At 31.5% G+C, this 22,801-nt stretch overlaps 1 long non-coding RNA gene and 1 pseudogene across 1 annotated transcript; both read left to right on the forward strand.

Moving 5' to 3' along the window:
• The window catches only part of LOC131620972 (cucumisin-like), a 60,861-nt pseudogene extending 39,150 nt beyond the window's left edge, over window positions 1-21,711 (forward strand).
• LOC131620974 (uncharacterized) lies at window positions 10,581-13,440 on the forward strand. Its single transcript, XR_009289404.1, has 3 exons — window positions 10,581-10,751; window positions 10,930-11,070; window positions 11,441-13,440. It is a non-coding gene; the product is annotated as an uncharacterized LOC131620974 (long non-coding RNA).
• Window positions 21,712-22,801: the final 1,090 nt, after the last annotated feature.

The following is a 22,801-nucleotide window of genomic DNA, read 5'->3' on the forward strand; positions in this document are numbered from 1 at the left end:
AGCATATGTTAATACAAAAATTTTAGCGGAAGAAATCAACAAAGAATACTAATGACCAATTTGAAAATATAAAGTGAAAATAGATTTATTCATAGTTTTGATAGATTAACCATATCGATTAAAGATGGTTCAACTAAATTATGAACTGAATATATAGTGAATTTTAACACCCACGAAACATAAAAGAGTCTAAATTCAACCGATCACTATCACAACATCACCACCATCATCGCAAACAACCCCATTTTTCCGTTGAAGCTCTCTCTTTACACATGCATCCATACCCATTTCTTTTACACCCCCTCAACTCTTCATCACCACCTACATCCATTTTGATATATATATATATATATATATATATATATATATATATATATATATATATATATATATATATATATATATATATATATATATATATATATATATATGGATGCTAAATCTAGTGGTTATAATTTAGTAACCAAAATCCCTTTAAGCTATGTTTCGAATTTGGAGGGGAGAGGAAGGCTTATGAAAACATAACTTTAAAAAAATATTAAAAATTATTTGACATTTTTTAGAAAAATGATTTTGTTTAGAATGATAAAAAAAAGTCATTATTATCACTATATTTTTAATTTTCCAAATAGTATAACAACCTAAAAGATCGAATCCTCCTATCCAAAATCTTTTTATTCTTTTCACTTAATTCTTACTATTTTCTATGGTCCTCACCTTCCTTCGCCTCCAAACTCGCAAACAAAGCCTTAGATAACCAAATTTCTATCAAACACTTTACATTTTATTCATCATCATATTATTCTAGGAGAATCTTTAAAATTCATTCTTTTTAATTAAATATCTAAGCTTTAATTGTATTCATTTTATATGAAAGTTTCTCGATTAACCTCATGAATCTCTTAAACACCACACGGAATTTCATTTTTTTAAATATAATCATTCAATTATTAATCCGATAACAAAATTGTTCACTGTCATTTCAATATGTGTTCAAGCTTTGTTCTCTCACATTAATACATGTACAGAATCTTTATAAATAAATACTAGTGTTTGTCATAGAAAAAAAATATTAGGTTGATTCCTTATGATAGATAAAAAAATCTATGTCTGATCATTTCAATTCCACCACTTCCACCAAAATGAAATTAATGTTTTGTTAATTTAATGTGTTTTATTCAATTCTCATAAAATCAATTTTAAGCATTTGAATTTCAAAAATTGATAAGAATTCAAATTAAGGGAATAAATTAATTTAGAATTCAATAGATAATTTAGATTAAAATCAAAACTAATTTGAAACCGGTTTTAAAGCGGTTATAAATTTTAAACTGATTTTTATGACAAATAGTATGGCTTATAAACCAAAACCATATAAATGAATTAATTGGTTTATATTAACTGGTTACCATGGACACCTCTATTTTGATCTCATGAATTATATATTTTTTTTAATATTAACATTCAATAATTAATTCTATAACAAAATGTTAAGATTATTTGAGCTTTAATGTTCTTTGTTAAAATGAAAGATACATAAATGGCTTATACAAGAAACTACATCAATATTGAACACAATATCTATTAACCTTTATTGAATTACGATATTTATAACTACTTTACTAAAAGTAAAATTGAAATCAGATATTAATCATGCATTTTAAATAAAAACTTTATTAAATTCAAAACTTTACTAAATCACTTTGTAAAAGCAAAATTTTATCAAGTTACATGGCAATAAACCTACACCTATTTTAAATTAGGCTCACGTTGTTAACTTATATTTATAAACTACATGTTTATAACAACATTTATTCACCTAAGATTTATCCACACCTTTAAGAGATGTGTCAAGACTCTGATGAATTAACACAACAATAACATTAAATCTTTCAATCTGAAGATAATATTAAACCTTTAATCTCAACAACAACAATATTACAACAAAATCTTCAATCTCAATAACAATAATATTAAATCTTTAACTTATTTTTAAAAAACAACAACATAAAACTTTCAATCTAAATAACAACAATATTAAATTTTTTACTTATCTCAACAAAAACAAACAAAAAAACCTTCAATTTCCATTCATAGAAATAATATTAAGTAAAGCATTTATTTATTTATTTGACTATGCACTCTATCAAAAAAAAATGTCAACACATTTAATAACTTGAATTGTATTGAAAAATAACATTATTGATTTCCCAAAATGTACCAATATTATTTTTTGAGAAAAATATATGACTAACTAAACTTCATTGATAGCTACAGTTATTCGTTCAAATATTATGTCCAAGTTTTTCAAAATAGTTTTATATATATTGTCTATCATTTAGATACAAAAATCAAATTATAAAATTCACTTGGAAGATTGAGATATTTATTTGGTTAAAGAATTTATGTATTTAAAAATAGTAATCTATATAAACAGTATATCTCGTGCATCACATGGTATAGATAAATGCTTTACTTTATTTTTTTCAAGAAGCGTCCACATTAGTCAGTGATCATGGCATGCTTTTTTTTATACCGTTTGAGTTGAAAGTGACACATTAACCTTACTTTAAATTTTGAAACTTGTATCGTTTAACAATAAAAAAAAAATATTTATTTTTATTTAAGAAAAGTACTAGTATGTGATATTGTTCAGTACACTTTTATTTGCTGTCAGTTCAGCATGTAGTCAAATTTGGAGCTTAATTTTAGATTGATTTAGTTTAGAGGTGGTAGTAGATCAGGCTTCTTTAGTAGATCTTTTTTCTAGCTTTTGTAATTTGGTGGTGTAAAATCTAAGGGTAGTTTTTGTGTTGTGTTTGGTTTGCGTGTGTTAGGTTATTTGGATAAATATGAATAATGTTTTATTTTAACGAGGTTTTCTGGTAGTTAAGTAAGACCAAGAGTAATATTGATTCTATCTGTATGGATTGAGTTGTCAATCTGAACTTTGTAATGTATTGCCAACCAACCTTGTGTCTTATTAGATGAGATTTTGGGTGTAATGACCCTTATGCTGTGTCTTTTTTTTTTTATGAAATTAAGTACACATCAATATTATTTTCTCTTATTTCTTGTTTTTATAAAGGAAAATATAATATATTAAAGATAAAAAAGGCACTAATAGCAAAATAAATACAAAAATCGACACGGAAACAACATAAGGAGTGCAAGTTCAAGACAACTAGCAACAAAAACAACAGGAAACAAAATAAAACCAATGCAATCAACGAAAAAATAAAAAAGAAAACCAATCACCTAAAAGAGAGAAAGGCAAACAAAAAAGCAACATGAATCCATAATTCACATAGAAACCAACATAGGCACACCTTATGGGGGGCCGAAGCAACTCACACCACTATTAGTTCAAAAAAAGGTATAGGGTTCTCAAACCCGGTTGAGAAAGTACGAGAGTTTCTCATAGATCGATCAAAAGCCAATTCCAAGTCAGAGCGATATTTATGTCTCCTACGTCGTTTGATGTGACTAAAGAACCAAAGAAAATAATCATTCATAGATTTCCAAATCGACCGGCCTGCGACAATCCCAAATCATCAACAACCCCCATCTAGTCCTAGGTCCTCCATTTAGAGGAGAGAACATCTAGAGAAAAATTCAATACATTCCTAGGCAACGCAACACCAGCTCAACCACCTAAATATCATATATCATGCATAAGAAGTGACGTCACAAGTGGCGAAGAGATGGTAGGAGGACTCCAATGGGTCGAGAACAAAAGGGGAAATAAAAATTCCCCAAGGTTAAAATAACTCCCCTCCAAAGTTATCTCTTGTAGGGATACGGTCCCAAAGAAGCTGCCAAAAGAAAACAATAACATTGGAGTGGCGCAGCTAGCCCAAATAGATGGAATGACTAAATCAATAGGTGAAGCCTGCTGGACTGGGGGAAGGTGACAAGAAAGAAGGCCAGAATAAGCAGAGGACACCGAAAAAACACCATCACTAAAAAGAGCCACCTCATAATCAAAAAGAAAATGTAACCCCCTCATAAGATCTTAAATCGAGCTCCCCCTTCACATCTACTAACATCCCCTAACAAATTTAGAGGCCTAATTAGAAATAGTAAATAGCCTAGTAAATTTGAACCGAGAGGGAGTACTCCCAACCCAAGGATCATCCCAAAAGGAGGTAAGAAGGCCAGAGACAACTTTCAGGGAGAGGCCACCCAAAGAGACATATTTGTGCTTCCACAATATGAGCTTACTAGATATAAGATTAATTAGAGCTTCCCATGTGGACGTTAAGCAATGATTTTCTCCAACCGAGTGCACAAGATGATTAAAATGAAGGGACTCCTAATTACAATAAAGAAATTCATAGGTAAGGCCTAAGAAGGCCTGATTAGGAATTACTCCAAATAGATAAATTTTTGAAAATTTTACACGAAGTCGTGAGGCTAGTTAAAAACCACGGAGAATATCATTGATGGTCCAAATATTATCTATAGTAGCTTCAGCCAAGATAATTATGTTGTATGCATATTAAACCCCTATGAATACTGATTTCTTGAGTCGGGCAACCAATTACCAAGACTACAAGAATACTAGAAAATACAAAAGCCCTAATCCAACTTCTCTATTTATCTTTAAAACAAAACCTATCGGGCACATAGTCAAGAAAAGACAAGCTAACGAAGTCACATGCTTTCTCAAAATCAACTTTAAAGATGAGACAAGAAGGCTTACTCCTCTTAACTAATTAGGTCTACAAGCACTTTCAGCGCCACTACCCCATCCACTAAGAATCTACCTTTAAGGAAAGCAGATTGATTGGCAGACATAAGCTTGTCCATGACACTAGCAAGTCTAGAGACCGAGAAGTTGTTCATGAGTTTATCCTTACTTCTTGATAATTCTAATTAATATATTTGTTTTAAGATATTTGGAAATTCTTATGATTTGCTACTCTATAAAAGATTTTTAATTTGACCTCATTCCTCAACTATTTGGTATTAATGTTTTTTTTTCAAAATTTATTTTAATATACATACTCTGTTTTTCTTCCATTTTATTACACTTATTTCATTTTTTTAAATATGCATTAGAATGTTAGTTCAGCAACCGTTTAAATTGCATCAATTTCAGAAGAAAGGTTTTTAAGACCTATTGACAACATGATCTTATTATTGATTCTAATTAATTTCCTTGTTTGTCAGTTCGTTTTACTCTTTATGGATAATAAGATGTTAAAAATTAGAGTCGATGTTCGTACATGGTTGGAAAGTCATAACAAAAAATGACTCTTTCTAGTGTGACACTTGTGAATTATGATAAGGGAAAGAGTCTGTTATACACGTTGCTCGTTTTACACGTTTGTGGACGATGATTCGATGTTAAAAATGTGAGTTAGTGTTCATCTAGTGTTGGAAAAAGACAGTTGAAAATGACCCTTTCTAATGTGACACTTGAGAATCATGTTATGGGAAGATGATGGTGGACCTCCGATAGTCCGATTATTTAAAATTTTGAATTTTTTATTTGTTAGTCCATTTTAAAAGTTTTGAACGTCAGGTGAATTTGGAAAAATAATTTGAGTAAAGGGGTCTTAACACAGTAGCAAATGCACTGAGTAGGAGGCCTTCCTTTCTTATTACATAGCGCTTGAGATAATAGGTTCTGAGTGCATGAAAAAGTTGTATCAAAGTATTGTTGAGTTCAAGGAGTTATGGGAAAAATGCAGTGGAATACATCGTTGACCGAATTTTCATATTCGAGATGAATATCTTTTTAAAGGGGATAAACTATGTATTCCTCGCTCCTATTTAAGAGAGAAGCTAATTCGAGACCTACATGGTGGTATTCTTAGTGGTCATATGGGTAGAGACACGACCATTACTATCTAGGAGGAGAGATATCATTGGCCACACTTGAGGGGAACACTAGTACTATAAACAGGAGGTGTTATACTTGTCAGACCTCTAAGAGCCAATCTCAAAATTATGGCCTTAATTTATATGCCTATACCTATTGCTGGTGATATTTTGCAAGATTTAGCCATGGATTTTGTGTTGGGTTTTCCATGTATACTACGAGGTGTAGATTTTGTGTTCCTTGTAGTAGACAGAGACAAACTATTTTTCAACACGTTTGTAAGAAGACTATTGATGCATCTAACATAGACAAACTATTTTTCAAGGAGGTTGTGTCTTACGAGATTTCTAAGTCAATTACTTCAGACATGGACACCAAATTTCTCAATCATTTATAGATTACTCTTTGGATATTGTTTGAAACCATGTTAAACAAAAGTTCTACAACTCAACATAAAACATATGGACAAACTTAAGTAACAACAAAAATTTGGGAAATATGATTCGGAGTGTTTATGGTGACAGGCAGAAATAATGAGATTTATTCTTTCCTCAAGTCGACTTTGCTTACAACAGCGTTGTGCATTCAGTTACAACGAAATCACCATTCTCCCTAGTCTATACTTATATTCCTAAGCATGTAGTTGATTTGGTTAACTTGCCCAAGGCACTTGGAGTTCTTACGGCTGCTGAGCATATGGCCGAGGAATTGGTGATCTTTAAAGAAGCTGTCAAGGCTAAGTTAGAGTCTACTAGACAGAAGAATAAAGCAGTTGTTCATAAATATAAGGGAGTCAATTTGTTTAATGTATGAGACGGTGTGATATTTTTTTAGTGCAAAGAGAGGTTCCCGGTTGGTTCTTACAGCAAGCTGCAACCACGCAAATATGGACCGTTCAAAGTGACCTGAAATATTATTGATAATGCTTATGCGGAAGCTCTCCCATATGACATGAATATATCTAATACCTTTAATATTGCTAACATTCATGAGTATAATGAAGATAAGACTCTTTACTAAGAAGAGAACTCAGGGTCAAGTTCTTTAGAGGTAAAAGAGATTGATGCAGGAAGGGTGACAGCGTGTGTGGAAGAAGAAATCGCACGTCAAAAAGTATTTTATTATATAAGTAAATTTTTTATTTTAATTTTTAAACAATTTCTATTTTGTTTGTTTTATTTAATTTAGTTTTGTATTAAATGTCCATTACGATTTATTTATTTTCTATTTTTTTAAAAGCAAGAGATATATTCAAAAGAGAACAGCAATTCTTAAACCAGATACAAGGGAAACTCGATCAAAAGACCAAAAAGAAAATTACACGCCAATTGCGATTTAAGACAAGTAAAAATAAGGATTTATACTAAAATCATAGAAATTGCAATTTGGTTGCCTAATTTTCCCCACAAAAACCCACCTCCAAATTAGCATTTTAACGCCCCAAACAATATTGGATATAGTCGACGTGTCGTTCCTAAACACGATGTCGTTTCTAGTTATCCACAAATACCAACAATTTACTAACCAAGCTACCCCTTCTTTTCCGTTGAAGTTTCCTTTCTTATAATCTCCCATATCCAACCATTCTGCTCTATCTCTCCAAATCAAATCCACAGTAGCACAAAGTAAAAAACAATGCAGTGATGATTCCTCCCTAAGGCCATAAGAAACACACGAAGAGTTAGAGAAAGGCATAATACCTCTTTTCATGAGCACTTCTCTCGTCGGGATTTTATTAATGAAACATCTCCATCTGAACACCTTAATCTTAATTGAAACATTTATCTTCCACAAAATTTTAAACGCCGAATCGTATCTACCTATTGGACTGAACGGAACGCGCGCCCTGCACATAATATCAACACATGATTTGACAGAAAATAAGTCATTTTTTCTGCCAGCCACTGAACACGATCCACACTATGCTGAATCGGGATAGAGTTGTCCAGATTATGCTGAAACAGCCGCGCATCAGCTACAGCATGCTGGCTGGAATTGACGTGAGCAGCAACTCCAAAATCAGACCAAAGCCATTGTCCATGAAGCCATCCTCCCATCGCAACAACTGAAACCACATGTAGATTAGATACAGAAAAATTCAGCAGAAATGCCTCTTTCAAGGCTCCCATGTTTATCCAATTGGCGTGCCAAAATGATGTTCGGTACCCGTTGCCCACCTTCACTTTGCCAATACGAAATAAACTCAAAGGTCTTACGTAAGGACAAAATGTCTGCCCAACAAACAGAGCAAGAAGCCACTCCCTTTACTATTCCTTCTCCACACACCACCCTAAGATTTATATCTCCATATCTCGCATTTAATATGTAATACCATAAATAATCGGAATCAACCAAAACTCTTCATTTCCATTTATTTAATAACGCTATGTTGAAATCTTCTATTCTTCTAACTCCCAATCCTCCTTGCTCCTTCGGTAATTAAATTTCTTCCCATCTCCCCCCATAAGAAGTTGCTTTGAATTTTTTCCATCTCTTTAATCACCTTCTTAGGAACTTTATAGAAAGATAGGGTGAATATCGCCGAACTTCCCAATACCGACTTTATGAGCCTGAGTCTCCCTCCCATGCTAAGAAACTTACCTTTCCAAGAGGCCAACCTTTTCCTCATTTTCAAAATCAACGGTTTCCACGTTTCCACCCTCTTTAGATTGCATCTGATGCGAATACCCAAGAACGTGAACATCTTGTCCTCCTTTCTACAAGCCAAAAAATTAGTAGCCATATCCATAACATTGTCGCTTGTGTTGATTCTAATGAGCTTGCTTTTAAGAAAAATATACGAGTGTATAAAAAAATTGTCTAAAAGAGAGGTGAATGGTACAAAGGCTCATCTTTGATTTAATTGGTCTGAAAAAAAAGTAGTCAAGAACTAAACTGCATCTTTAATTTATTGTGGTCGTTGTCCATTTCTCAAAAATTATTAATACAGATAACTGTTGAAATTATTATTGTTGTGTCATTTCTATTCATACTGAGAGTCCTTTTTCTCTCTGTTAGCAAATAAAATGGAAAAAGAGCCTCACAAAATAAATAAATAAATGAGAAATACTTGCATGGGTACGAACATAAATCCATATTTTTAGGCACAAACAATAAATTACTAAATAAATTACTTTTGTTTAAAAAACGTAAAACTAATAATACAAAAAGTCATAATTTTTAAAACAAAAAATTACTATTCTTGATAAATTAAAATTAATATTATTAATTAGTTGTGAGTACTATATAACCACTAAAATACTAAGGGTGCGTTTGTTTCAAAGATTCATAAAAGATTTCCAGAAATAAAATACTTGGAAATAAAAATATAAAGATTTAATTTCCATGTAATTTTTTTAAAATTGTGTTTGGCATATAATTTGGTGTTCCTTGAAAAATGAGTAGTTATATATTATTTTTTTAAACTGTGAAATCACCTTCTTCTCACGGGAATAAAACTATGAAAATTATGAAAGTTATGAAATTTCTTTCATTCCAAAAAACTTATTATTCCTAAGAATAGTATTTTTTAAACTTTGTAATAAATATAGGAATAACTATATTTCACCCATATATTCCCGGGAATATAATTTATAGAGTTGGATAAACAATATAAATAAATAATTTCTAGTATTTACTAGTATTTACTTCGGTAGCTATCTATGATCACAAAATAAATAAATTAATTAATTTTGTTATGTAAAAATAATAGTTCAAATATTCAAGATTTTTTAAAACTAAAAAATTACTATTCTTGATAAATTAAAATTAATATTATTAATTAGTTGTAAGTACTATAAAACCACAAAAATACTAAAGGAACTGAAAATTAATTTTAATATATATATATATATTTTTTTTTTTTTGAATCAAAAGAATACTTTATTGAGGATTCAAAAAACAGTTACAAGCAAGCGATCTAAAGATCCAGCAAACCCAAGCACCTGAAAGAAACTACATGTCCTAGGGCCTCCCTAAGGTAACATAAGTTTCCCTAAATGTTGTCTAAGCTGCACCTTAGTCCAACATCTATATATAACAGTGTCCACAATTTTCAGCACTATGTTCTTACTATTGTGCCTATCCATGTTCTCAAGGCAGACTCTATTTCTATAACACCATATTTCATAGATTGCTTCCGTGAAAGCACACTTAAGTATGGTATATCTCCATCCTTTCCTATTACAGTGATCAATAATCCATGCCAATTCCTCTTTCCAGCCCAGCGGCGTATGACAGATCTGAACCCAATTTTAATATATATTTTACACCAATAATTTACAGTATTTACCTATTTTGTAGCTGTTTTTTTTATCACTACAGTTTATTATAGAAAAAAATATAAATGATAAAAGAGTAGTTAATTTTAAAAAAAGTTTTTCAAAATGTTATGAACAAAGGCACGTGGACCAAAATTCAAATGGACTAAAAATGTCCAAAACCCGCACATGTTGTAGGTTAAATAGACTAGTCCACATTCCTAAGTCATTAAAAAAAATTTTATTTAACTGACTTTTTGTTTAAAAAAATTTATTATATAAAAATTTCATTACAGTTTTTAACATTTAAAATAGAAATATCCATCATCCAAATAGACCACTTGAATTTATCAATTAACCCGTTTTTAATAATGAATTCGATTTTGTTTAAAATTTTCAATTTGAAACAAAAGAAGAAAAACGTAGCACAGTGGTAGACAGCTATGTGATGTGATATTTTTATTAACAATCAGATTCCATTTGCTTTATAAGAAGACAACATCTTAACTCTCCCAAAACACCACCATCATCACAAACAACCCCATTTTGTGAATTTTCTTCAGCTATTCTTTATCTCCCAGAACTACTTTCCTTCCTGTTTTTCTTTCTCTCAAGCGCATACAGCTTTTCTCAAGGATACTTTTCACATTAAGGATTTCCCGGTAAAGCTCTCTCTTTACACTTAAAATTTCGAAGTTATGGATCTAAGTTTTCTGTTTCAGAGACTGTTACTTAACTATTTATTCATCATCATATACTAGAATAATATTTAAAATTATTCTTTTTAATTAATTATCTTAAGCTTTAATTATATCCATTTTTGTTTTATTTTTTTTACAGGTTCATTATGTGGCCAAGAGTGATTATTACTTTTACAACTTTCTATCATATAAACTTATTATTTATCATTTACTGGATTGATGGTAAATGATATACTTTATTAGTTGGTTAAGCAATTATGATTTCATTGATTAAACAAAGGTAAGATCTTCGTTACAAACAAATTAAAACATTACCCTATTCGAATTATACTTATATTTTGTTCAAATTTAAATAAATTATTTCTTAAATTCTTGGTTCACGTTATACTTATATTTTGTTCAAATTTAGATTAAAATTTAATTTCTAACAGTAAAATTAATACTAAATATATAAAATTAGTTCTAAGTGATAATGATAAAAATAATAGATTTTTTTAAATAACAACTGAAGTTGATCTGGCTACTATTTAAAAACCATATATATCTTAAAATAGACAATACAAATTAACAATGATGTATAAAGTTGATAGGTGAATAAAATTTACTTAATATATGTTAAGTTAATCTTAATAATTTTGTGTGTGTTGTAGCTAAAGAGATGAGTACTGAAAACAAGAGAGACGCTGAGTTTGGTTATGGAGTGGGTGAAGTTGATTCCTCAATGCTTTGCATCCTGGCTTAATATATGACACTAAGTAAGAGGATTAAGGTGAGTTTTGCTTCTTTTTTTGATTAATTCTAGAAAAATCAATCCAATTCTTGTTATTAAGTAATATTTAGATAAATTTATATTAAATTAAAGTTTTAATTTTTATATTTTATTCATTAAAAAAATAGTCATGCTATTGTTTTAAACAATTTTGGTATAATTTCCAATTTTTATTAAAAGAAATGTGCTAATATGTAATTGTTTTAACAGCGGCCACCTTTGAGATGATATAGACAGTTTTAGTTCTTTCATCCTATTTTAAATGTTACTTACATTTTTTTTTTAAATATGATAAAGACACATTATGCTCCATTTTTTACATAGTTGAGCGTCTCTAAAAATAATTAAATGGATATTTGAGTTCTTGCAACAAAAAATTTAAAACCACATTTGTCCTTGAGCTCTTCCACTCAAATTTACTTTATTCTAATTTTTAAAAAATTATAAATTAAATTATTTTATATTAATCGTCCTTCTTATTTTTATTTTTTCTTCTGTATAAATAATTAAAACCACGTAATGTATTTATAATTTAATTATTAACTGTGATAAAGTTGTCTATGTGTAAAACAATCGACACGTTGAAAATGAAATTTAGATACGTATGTGATTAATTCATGTGTTTTCTTTAAGAACTCTATTATTTACTTAAGCTAATAGAAGGTTGACAGTTTTTGACATTGTGGTGGGGAGTTATTGTGGCATTTTAAGTGGATTCTTTTCTACTGATGGTGTTTCTTGGGGTGAGATCTAGATTTTTTTTAGCATGTTTTTTACCTTTTTTTTTTCTCGAACTTTTGTGTATTTTATTGGTATTGTGCGTCTTGTGCATATTTAGGATCTTTATGTATTCTTTTGGGGTTTTTAGTTGCCTATCATTTATTTGTTGTTAAAAAATAAACGAGAGGTTGACTAATATATATATATATATATATATATATATATATATATATATATATATATATATATATATATATATATATATATATATATATTTTTTTTTTTTGATTAAGGGGAGGGCCTAAGCCCAAGTGGTTGACTAATATATTTTAAATATGCTAAGAGGGTTAAAATTTTAAGAAACCCCTCTTAAATCCTCCAACAGACATTTATTAAATTTTAAAGTTTTTGTTGATCAGTGTTGATAGACAATTGTGACAAAATTCTTTAAGAACTTTACCGACAGTTACAAGTCTTCTAATCAATTGAATAATGTCCTAATCACCTAGTTAGACTTCAAATATTTTTGGTGATTTTAATTAAGAAAGGAGATAAAATATTTTTGCTATCCATGAACTTTTACCACTTCTCAATTATAATAGATTCATATTTTCTCTTTTTTTAATAATAAAAACACATCTCTTAGTGAGATGGTAAAAGAAAAAGCAAATAGATAAAATGTTGCATGGTTATACTTCTCTTCACATGAGTAAAATGTATATACTACAAGAAAAAGGGTTTGCGGGGATATTATTTTTTTTAATCAAGCTTTTATTATAAAGAACCAATAGTTCTATCGAAGAGATTACAAAGAGCGGGACGAAACAAACAAAAGCCCCGGAAAAAATTTACAAGCCAAATATAATCTAAGAATAATACAAAAAAGGGTCATTTGTAAACTCAAAGAAATTATAATTTTGTGCCGGTAATTTTCCCGATGAAGGACCATCTCCACCAGAGCTCCTTAACACTCCAAACAATGTCTGAAACACTCCAACTATATTTTCGGAAAATGATCTCATTCCTAAACTTCCAAATAGACCAACAAGCCGACAACCACAACGATCCATCCGTACCGGCTCTAACATTGTGCTTTTTGCAAAAATTATGCCAAACCAAAAAACAATTCCCAATATCTTCAAACTTGTAATCTACCAAACCCACCCAACAAGCTATCTTGTTCCAAATCACCGAAGACACCGAACATTTAAACAACAAGTGATTCATGGATTCCCTCTTCAAACCACACAAACAACAAGAACCTAAAGAGGGAATAATAATACCTCTAGATAACAAAAGATCCCTAGTGGGTAATCTATCTATCAAACACCGCCAACCAAAAGCCTTTAATTTTAACGGAACCACCACTTTCCAAATCATAGAATAAACTCTATCGTACTTATTCAAAGGCCCTCTTGGTAAGTGAAAAAAACTAAAAAGATTTTAACAACTACGAACCGAGAATATACCGTCCGATTCCGCGAGCCACCGCACTCCATCCCTCACATCCGGCCGCAAGCACACGCTGCCCAGCATGCTACGGAGCTGCTGCCTATCTAAGTCTGCAGCCTCGGTCTCCAAAGAATACGGGATGCCGAGGTCCCCCCACTCCCACACATCACCCCTCCATCCTCCCATACTAGCCACAGATACGCATTTTAACTTTGTAGAAGAAAAAGCCACCGGAAATAGCTCCTTGAGACTCCTCTCCTCTTTCTTACAAGAATGCCAAAAAGATGTGTTGTAACCATTACCGATATCGAACCTACACTTTTCAACAAAAAAATCATCATAATAAGAATTTTGCAAAAATAGAATATCTTTCCACCACAAAGAATAAAAGCTATTCTGCGGCGATTTTTTTTATTGTCACTAACTCTGAGTTGTGACGATTTGTCAATAGTTACTGATTCTTAATGATATTTTAAGTAATAATATTAATTTTTAAAGAAAAAAACTCGTGTTTAATTTTTTATATAATTTGTTACTTCTATTTTTGATAAAAACATTCTAATAAATAAATAGTTGCATAGAATTATTATCATTCAAAACATTATCTCTTTAGAAAAGCAATATTCGTACATCAAACATGAATAAAATTATTAATATATACTTAAAATTCAAAATTATATAACTATAAATGATGAAATCTAGTTCATGTTCATATATCATCCATTCAAATGTAACAGAATTTATACATTAAACTGAATTAAAACTCTACCTTTCAACCTAAATTAAATAGCAAGCTTTTGTTGCATTCCTTGTTTTGTTTCCTGAATTCCTCGTTTTGTTTCCAGAAAATCATTAGTAGGTTTGTGCAATGTAGTATTTGAAGAACTATCTAGTTTGATGCATAATTTTTCTCCTCCTTTTGACTTTTCTCAATCATCACCTACAACATGTACAACGAATTGCCTCAATTCTTAGGAATCAGATTCATTAATGAATTTACAAAGCTATTAACTCTGCGCATGACCATTAGATTTATAAGTTGTAACTTTGTAGTTTACTTACCTTTCCATATTCAAAATAAGTGTATCAAATGGATGCAATTTAAAAAGAAGTGTGTAATGGTCCCGAGGATGAGTTTCTCCTTTTTTGAAGAAAATGTTGTAAGCTTAAAGATTATCTTTAGTAGGAACTTGAATATTTATTTATTCTTTTGCTGGTTTTATGACCTCTTTTTGTTGATAAAAGGTTATTGTTTTACCTTTTTAAAAGAGAGAAAAAGAGAAAGGTGATTTATTCCTAATATTATTGGTCTCTTGTTTCTACATGAACTAATCTGTGTTAAATTCCATATAATATATACATTCAGCTGGGGCTACACTGTTTGAGGACTTTCAACAGTACTAACATATTCTCGATTAATTCTTGTTGGCTCATCAAACAAGGTTAATCCATTCATTATCCTTTAAGCACCTCCTACACAAAGTAATATACAAATTTATTGTAAATGATAATCTAAAGACAAAAGTTCCCTTTAACATTGAAAATAAAAACTAAATGGGACATAAGAAAGTGTATTAAAGTGTGCCTTAAAATCTCTATTGATATTGATGAAGAGAAAGAAAATATATTTTGAGATTGTCAAAAATTAGGAAGCTTAAAAATAACAAAAATGTCTGGTTTGGGCGATTCCCGGATTTTGGGTTTTCGATAAAATTGACAGTTTCTTGATTTGCATGTTTTGTATTTTTTTCTTGGTTCGGCCTATAGATCCATTTGTTAAGGGTTGTGTTTTTGGACTTTGTTTATTGGATATTAATTGTTATTATAAATATGTATCTCTTTAGTGTTTTACACTATGACAATCTTAGATTTTATATGGTTTATGGTATTCTCAAGGGAAAATTTAGAAAGACAAAGGTTTTTGGAAATCTTTGGAGTTATAGAAGAGAATGAAAAATACTTTTAAATCTTGGGTTTGGATATTGGAAAACATTTAGGTAGAAAACAGGTTTTTTTTTTTTTATAAGCAACACTTATATTTAAAATTTGAGTGCTAAGGGTACTTAACCCAAATACAAAGGAGAAGAAAATAATCTTAACCTACATTAAATAAAATTGACTATTAACATAAAGTCTAGTGGACTTTTACTCCATTCATAAAAATTGCAATTTAACTGGTTTGAACCTATTTGCAACCACCACCACGAAACCATCTTGATTTTGAATATTATATCTCACCAATATCAAAGACTTCGTTGTTGAACACAATCCGTTCCTAGCATTCCATAAGCACCACCTGTTGCCAACCAAATCGAACCTTCCCAACCCTTACCAACCTTCCCCTTGAAAACATTATAAGCATTTAAGACTTTATTCCGACAATTATCACCTATGTTGTCGATAATCGACTGAACACCTAACCAACACCAAATCGCAGCCCATATGCGTTTTGACATATTGCATTCCAAGAATAAATGCTCGCTACTTTCAATCGTTGTATTAAATAAAACACACCTACAATTGTCCTCACCTTCAATGATTCCCTCCGATTCAATTATTCACGGGTAGCTAATTTGTTTTGTAGCATCCTCCACCCAAATATTTTGACTACGGAATTTTCGATTCCCAAACTACATTCAAACTCTGCCTGCATTTGGCGTCAAGCAAAGAGCCCGGATGTCCCTACATAAGTTTCTCATAACAGGATTTAACAGAAAAAGCACCACAACTTTCCCATGGCCAAATCGGTTTATCTGGTGAGTCACAAGACAAGCTGATACCGTGCAAAATTGTTTCTAGACTCGCAACTTCACTCTGCTCTACCTCATGATTCAACATCAAGTCTGATTTTATATCCCAAACCCACTCGGAATCGACCCACGCACCATAATCCTTCACGGAAGCCTTTTTATTTTCTGCTGCAGCAAAAACATTAGGAAATGCTAAAAATAAAGGCTCATTTTCAATCCACCTAAGGAGCCAGAATGAGACGCAGTCCCTGTTACCGAGTTTCCAATTTATCCAATTCATAAAACCAGAACCATCCAACAAGTCATTATCAATATTCAGTTTTAATAGATCTATCCACCACAAGGATTCTTTCGCCGAATTCCTACTCCCTTCATCAAAAACTAAACTTCTTATAACGGATCCATATCTTTGTTGCACCAACTTATGCCAGATTGAATCTTTCTCCGCCAAACAACGCCAAATCCATTTACACATCAATGCCATATTAAAGTTTGCGATATCCTTTATTCCCAACCCACCTTCTATTTTTGGTTTACATAAGTCCTTCCATTTTATCCGCGGTATTCCTCCTTTCTCCTCCGAGCCATTCCATAAGAAATTTCTTTGGATTCTTGTTAATTCATGTACTATTTTTTCTGGAACTTTGAAGAAAGACAAGTAGTACACCGGTATATTAGCTAATACCGTATTATTCAATGATATTCTTCCCCCATTGATAAGACTTACATAGTATATACGGGATATATGAAAGATGAAGTTTCGGCATTGGTCCATTACAAAAACATGCTACACCAAGCTTCTGATAGGTTGCATATTTAAATTAGAGTTTTAAAATTTTAATAGTACAATAAATAAGGGTAAGGATGTTGAAGAAAATATTTTTCTAAGTCATCCAACATCACATAAACCTATTTAGGTTTGAGTTTTTAAGTGTGCAACTCAAGTGCGACCGGTCGGTTGTCGGTTTTAGTTACAGCTGGTTTGGTTGGTGTTTAGCAGTTCCAAGAATTCTTTCCATTTATTGGAGTTCCTTTGTGTTTTTTGGCTGCTGTCTTAAAGGCTCATTAGTTGCCAGATGAGGAATTAATTGATTTAGGGAGTTTTGTTTGGGTGGTTGTTAGCTTTGTGTTCTGGTTTAGTGCTCCAGTTTTCCTTTTTTATTTTGGGGTGTTTGGCATCTTAATTCTGCTTTTGTTATCTCTATGGCCGGTAACTTTTTGGACACTTTGGACCATTTTAGACTTGGCATTTCTTAAGCAAGGTCTTGATTATATATGATTTAGCCTTTTCAAAAAAAAATTATTTATTTAATTTCATTTTTATCCCTTATTTAAATTTGTTGCCCTTCATAATATATCATTTAACCTTTTTGATTTTTCTCCTATATAATTTTTTAAACAAACTCAAAATTTAAAGTGGTATATTAGTGGTTTTCTCTTAAAATAATGGTCTAAAATTATAATACAGTAGAATAAAGTGACATATGTTAAGAAAGTCATTTAGTTTATGATATATTTGTTTGTTACAGTTACATGCAATTTAATATTTTCTTTGATAGGTCTCTGATAATTTATTTTAAACTTTTACTATTTTTTTGTTAGGTCTCCCTTTTATTTGATCATAACAAAATATGAAATTAGTCATAAAACTATATTATTAATAATTGGTTTGTTACTCATTATATTTATTTTCAATTTTAACAGTCAAGAGCCAAAAGCTTTACTACATCATTACAAACCTAGCTTTGGAGGGTTTGTTGCAAAACTAACCAAGGCAGAAGCAGAAAGAATGGAAGGTGTGTAGACACTAATTTTTAACTATTGAAAACTAAATTATATTTATTCATTATACTTAATAATTTTATGTTTAATTACGAAAATTGATATTGTAGGATTGGATGGAGTTGTGGCTGTATTTCCCAATAAAAAGAGACATCTCCTTACAACAAAATCCTGGGATTTTATCGGTTTTCCAATGAATGTGAAGAGAGAATCATATGAATCCGATGTTATCATTGGAATAATAGATTCTGGAATTTGGCCAGGATCCGAGAGTTTTAATGATAAAGGCTTCGGACCACCTCCAAAGAAATGGAAGGGTGTTTGTCAAATCTATAACTTCACTTGCAACAAGTAAGAAGTAATTTTGGAACTCATTAAAATATTTGATTTATAAGAGAGTATATCACAAACAATTGTTCATATAATATTTTTTTTTTGTAGTAAGTTAATTGGGGCTAGATATTATGGTGTTCTGAATGATAATGCAATGCTCTCTCCCATTGACGTTTACGGTCATGGAACGCATGTAGCATCTACCGCAGCTGGAAATCCTATCGAACATGCAAGTGTGTTTGGCTTAGGAGAAGGAACATCTAGAGGTGCGGTTCCATCAGCCCGTATTGCTATATATAAGGTATGTGGAACTTCAACGTGCTACTCAACGAGTATTCTCGATGCATTCCATGATGCGGTAGCAGATGGAGTTCACATAATATCAGTGTCCATTGGTGGAGAAACAGAAAATCAATTTATGATTTTTAATGATGAATTGTCGCTTGGATCCTTTCATGCAATGACACATGGAATTTTAACTGTATTTGCTGGAGGAAACGATGGCCCAAAACCTGCTTCATTATCGAATTTTTCACCATGGTCTATTATTGTGGGAGCTGGAACTTTAAAAAAGGAAATTTGTAACCAAGGTGAAATTAGGAAACAACAAGGTTTATGAGGTAAATCTATAATTTTGTTTCTATCATATTCTAAAATAAGTTTTTATTTCATCTTCTCTGACTTCAAAATTTGGTTTGTAATGTATACTTCATAACTAAATTAATAATATACTATGTTAATGTTTCTTTTTAATTTTTAATGTTAGGGGATCTCCGTGAATACATTTGACCTCTTGGGAAAAATGTATCCTATTGTCTACAGTGGAGATGTTCCAAATAAAGAAGCTCACTTAAATGGCGATGAATCCAGGTAACTAATTTAAATTCATAGTTGTATAACAACGTATTATTAAATACAGATGAAAACTTAGTTTATAATTTGTTAACAAAAATACTGTAATTAAAAATGTAGGTTTTGTACTAGCAATTCCCTTGATGCTAAGTTGGCGAAAGGAAAAATTGTCCTATGCGAAGGCGGCAGCAAAGGAGCCTTAGAGGCATTAAGAGTTGGTGCTATTGGTGTTTTGACGCAAGGGGAAAGTTTTAGAGATGTTGCTGACTCTTACCCTTTAGCTGCAAGTTACCTTCATTCAAAAGATGCCTCTAGGATACACAAGTACATAAATTCTGTGAGGTAAATGTACTGCAATTTCTATATCCACTTACTTACAATCATTTTAAAAATTTTAACTTTTTTCAATAAATTATTTTGCAGAACTCCTATAGCAACAATATTTAAATAGGATGAATTAGAAAATACTTTAGCACCTGTTGTTGCATCCTTTTCATCGAGAGGTCCAAATCTAGTTACCCCTGATATTCTTAAGGTTTGTTTTTTTTATTTACCACTAAATTAAAAACAACTATTTCATTTTAAATATTATGATTAACTCTTTTCCTATTGATTAATGATGTAGCCGGACCTAATTGCTCCCGGTGTATATATCATGGCTAGTTGGTCTCCAATTTCTCTCGAAGGAAGAAATTCTGGATTTAACATTGTGTCTGGAACATCAATGGCATGTCCACATGTATCCGGTGCAGCAGGATACATCAAATCCTTCCATCCTACTTGGTCACCTGCTGCTATCCGATCAGCACTGATGACAACAGGTAATACGATCACACTTGGAGTGCATACTGATATACATTTGCATCAATAAATTGAAAATAAAGTTAGCACATATTTAATTTTGATTATTGTTTTTAAAACAAATTGTCCTTTTTAAAGTGAATATTTATCGTAATCAATTAAGAAAGTTATCCATGTGGAGATTGAATTACACTTTTTCTTCTCTTTTTTTTTATACTTATATACTTCACTTCATTTTTATAAAATTAAACTTTTATCTATGTTTCAATTATTTTTTTATTGTCGAATATATATTACCGAACTCATGCCCTCAGCTATGAAACAATGCTAAATATAATATTTAAACTAACTATTTCAAACTTATGAAAAGTTTTTGAAAGTATTTAAGTTTTTAAATCTATAAATTTAATAAGTATTTAGTATTACATACAAGTGATATCGATAGTTCTATATAAAGAAGTTTTTTTTAAATGATTCTTCAAAATTACTTGCTACTATTTTTCTTGGTATCTATATAAAAAATATAAAGGGACATGCAACACATATTTACTTATCATAACAAGACAATACACTAAGATAAAGTAATTTATATTTATTTGATTTGAAATGTGTATAGTTTAGTTAATGTTTTAAATTAATATAAATAAGTATTATGTGTTCCTTGTGTTGCAGCCAAACAATTGAGTCCGATAAATAATCAAGATGCTGAATTTGCGTACGGAGCAGGTCAAATTGATCCATTGAAAGCTTTAAATCCCGGCTTAATATATGATGCTGGAAAAATGGACTACATAAGATTCATATGTCAACTAGGCTACAATAAGTCCGTTATAAAACAACTCACTGAAAATTCAAGGAGTTGTTCCAATATATCATATATATCTGCCCGGGATTTAAATTATCCATCGTTTGCTTTAAAAGCATCAAATCCGCACAACATCAGAGGGACCTTCGAACGAACGGTAACAAATATTGGATCACCAACATCCACATATAGAGCATTTCTTTCGGTTCCTAATGGACTAATCATCTCAGTAAAGCCCGATGTTTTGTCTTTCACATCAATAGGAGAAAGGCAAACATACATTCTTACAATAGATGGATCCATTAAAGAACCCATTAGTTCTGCTTCTCTAATTTGGGATGACGGTGAACATCAAGTGAGGAGCCCCATTGTTGTTTATGATATCGAGCCGAAAAAGTTAGAAATGCTCCATATTTTAATGTTCGTGCTGTTGTTATTATTGCTGCTGTCTTTGTAATTATGTTGATTTTCATTTTCATTTTAGTTAAGTGTAGGCACTTGTGTTTAGCAGCTTTGTATCAATTTTATTTGTCCCGTAGGGCGAGCCCACAGCGTAGTCAGGGGGTTGAACTGCAACCCATCAACGTTGTAAATCCACAATTAACAATGTAATCCATACTTTATTTTGTTTGCACCCCTAAATTTTGTGAGTCTACATCCAGTGCTATCGCGTATTAGCTTTCAATTCTTCATTCAAATCATCACAGTAAAGTATACACGATAGTCAGACACTACGCCAAATTTAAGTTTTAGCAGCACCCCTACTAAAGCGCTTCTAGTAGAAAGCGCTGTTATAGGTTGCACTAAAAACAAAATAAAAAAACACGCTAAAAAAGCGCTCTTAAAGGGGGGGTAATGAAAGCGCTTTTCAAAAGCGCTCTTATAGGGGGGGTATGAAAGCGCTTTCTAAAAGCGCTCTTAAAGGGGGGGGGGGGGGGGGGGGGTATGACAGCGCTTTTTAGAAGCGCTCTTACAGAATGGGCTACGAAAGCGCTTTCTAAAAGAGGTACATTTAAAGTGTTAATAATTAATCTGAATCTAAATCTGCATGATTTTATATTTTACCTAACTTATATGATTTTTAGGCATCCGGTCGGGAGTCACAACAAGTGACGCAGCAAGTTCGTACCGTACCACCCACTGGTCCTCCGAAGCCAGCGGGAAAAAAAGGCGGTGCTTTTGTGCCTCGGTACCGGTCGACGCTCGCAACAATGGTTGATATGTCCGATTTGAAGGATGGTGCTTTACGTGAAATCGTTATGGATGAGAGTGTCTTCGGTATTGAATTCAAGTCACTTATTACACTTGATGACTTGGAGGAGATTTTTAAGCATGATCAACTAGGCGTCAATAACATGCACTCATACATCCGGTAATATTCCCTCATCCGATATATTATTTAATTAGTCCCACAATATAATTTATTTACACATTTCAATGAAAATAATCTAATGTTTATTATGTTTTTATTTAAGGTTGTTGTATGACAGAGTGTTGCGCGGGACTCCGTTGTCTAACAGATTCCGTTTCGTGTCTTCCGCCCACTGCAGCGGAATGGCAATTGCTTCGGAACGGGAATCAGTTAGACAGCGATTAGTCGATAGATTCATGTCCACCGGCAATACAGAATGTCTGCATCTTTGGGCGTATAATACCCGACCAGTAGGGTTAGTTTCTCATTCTTTGTTCTTCTAATCTCTGTTACTTTTGTGTATAGCAAAATTTTCATATAACCTATTGTTTTTAT

This window comes from Vicia villosa, linkage group LG7 (genome assembly GCF_029867415.1).
Source record: "Vicia villosa cultivar HV-30 ecotype Madison, WI linkage group LG7, Vvil1.0, whole genome shotgun sequence".
Taxonomy (NCBI): Eukaryota; Viridiplantae; Streptophyta; class Magnoliopsida; order Fabales; family Fabaceae; genus Vicia; species Vicia villosa.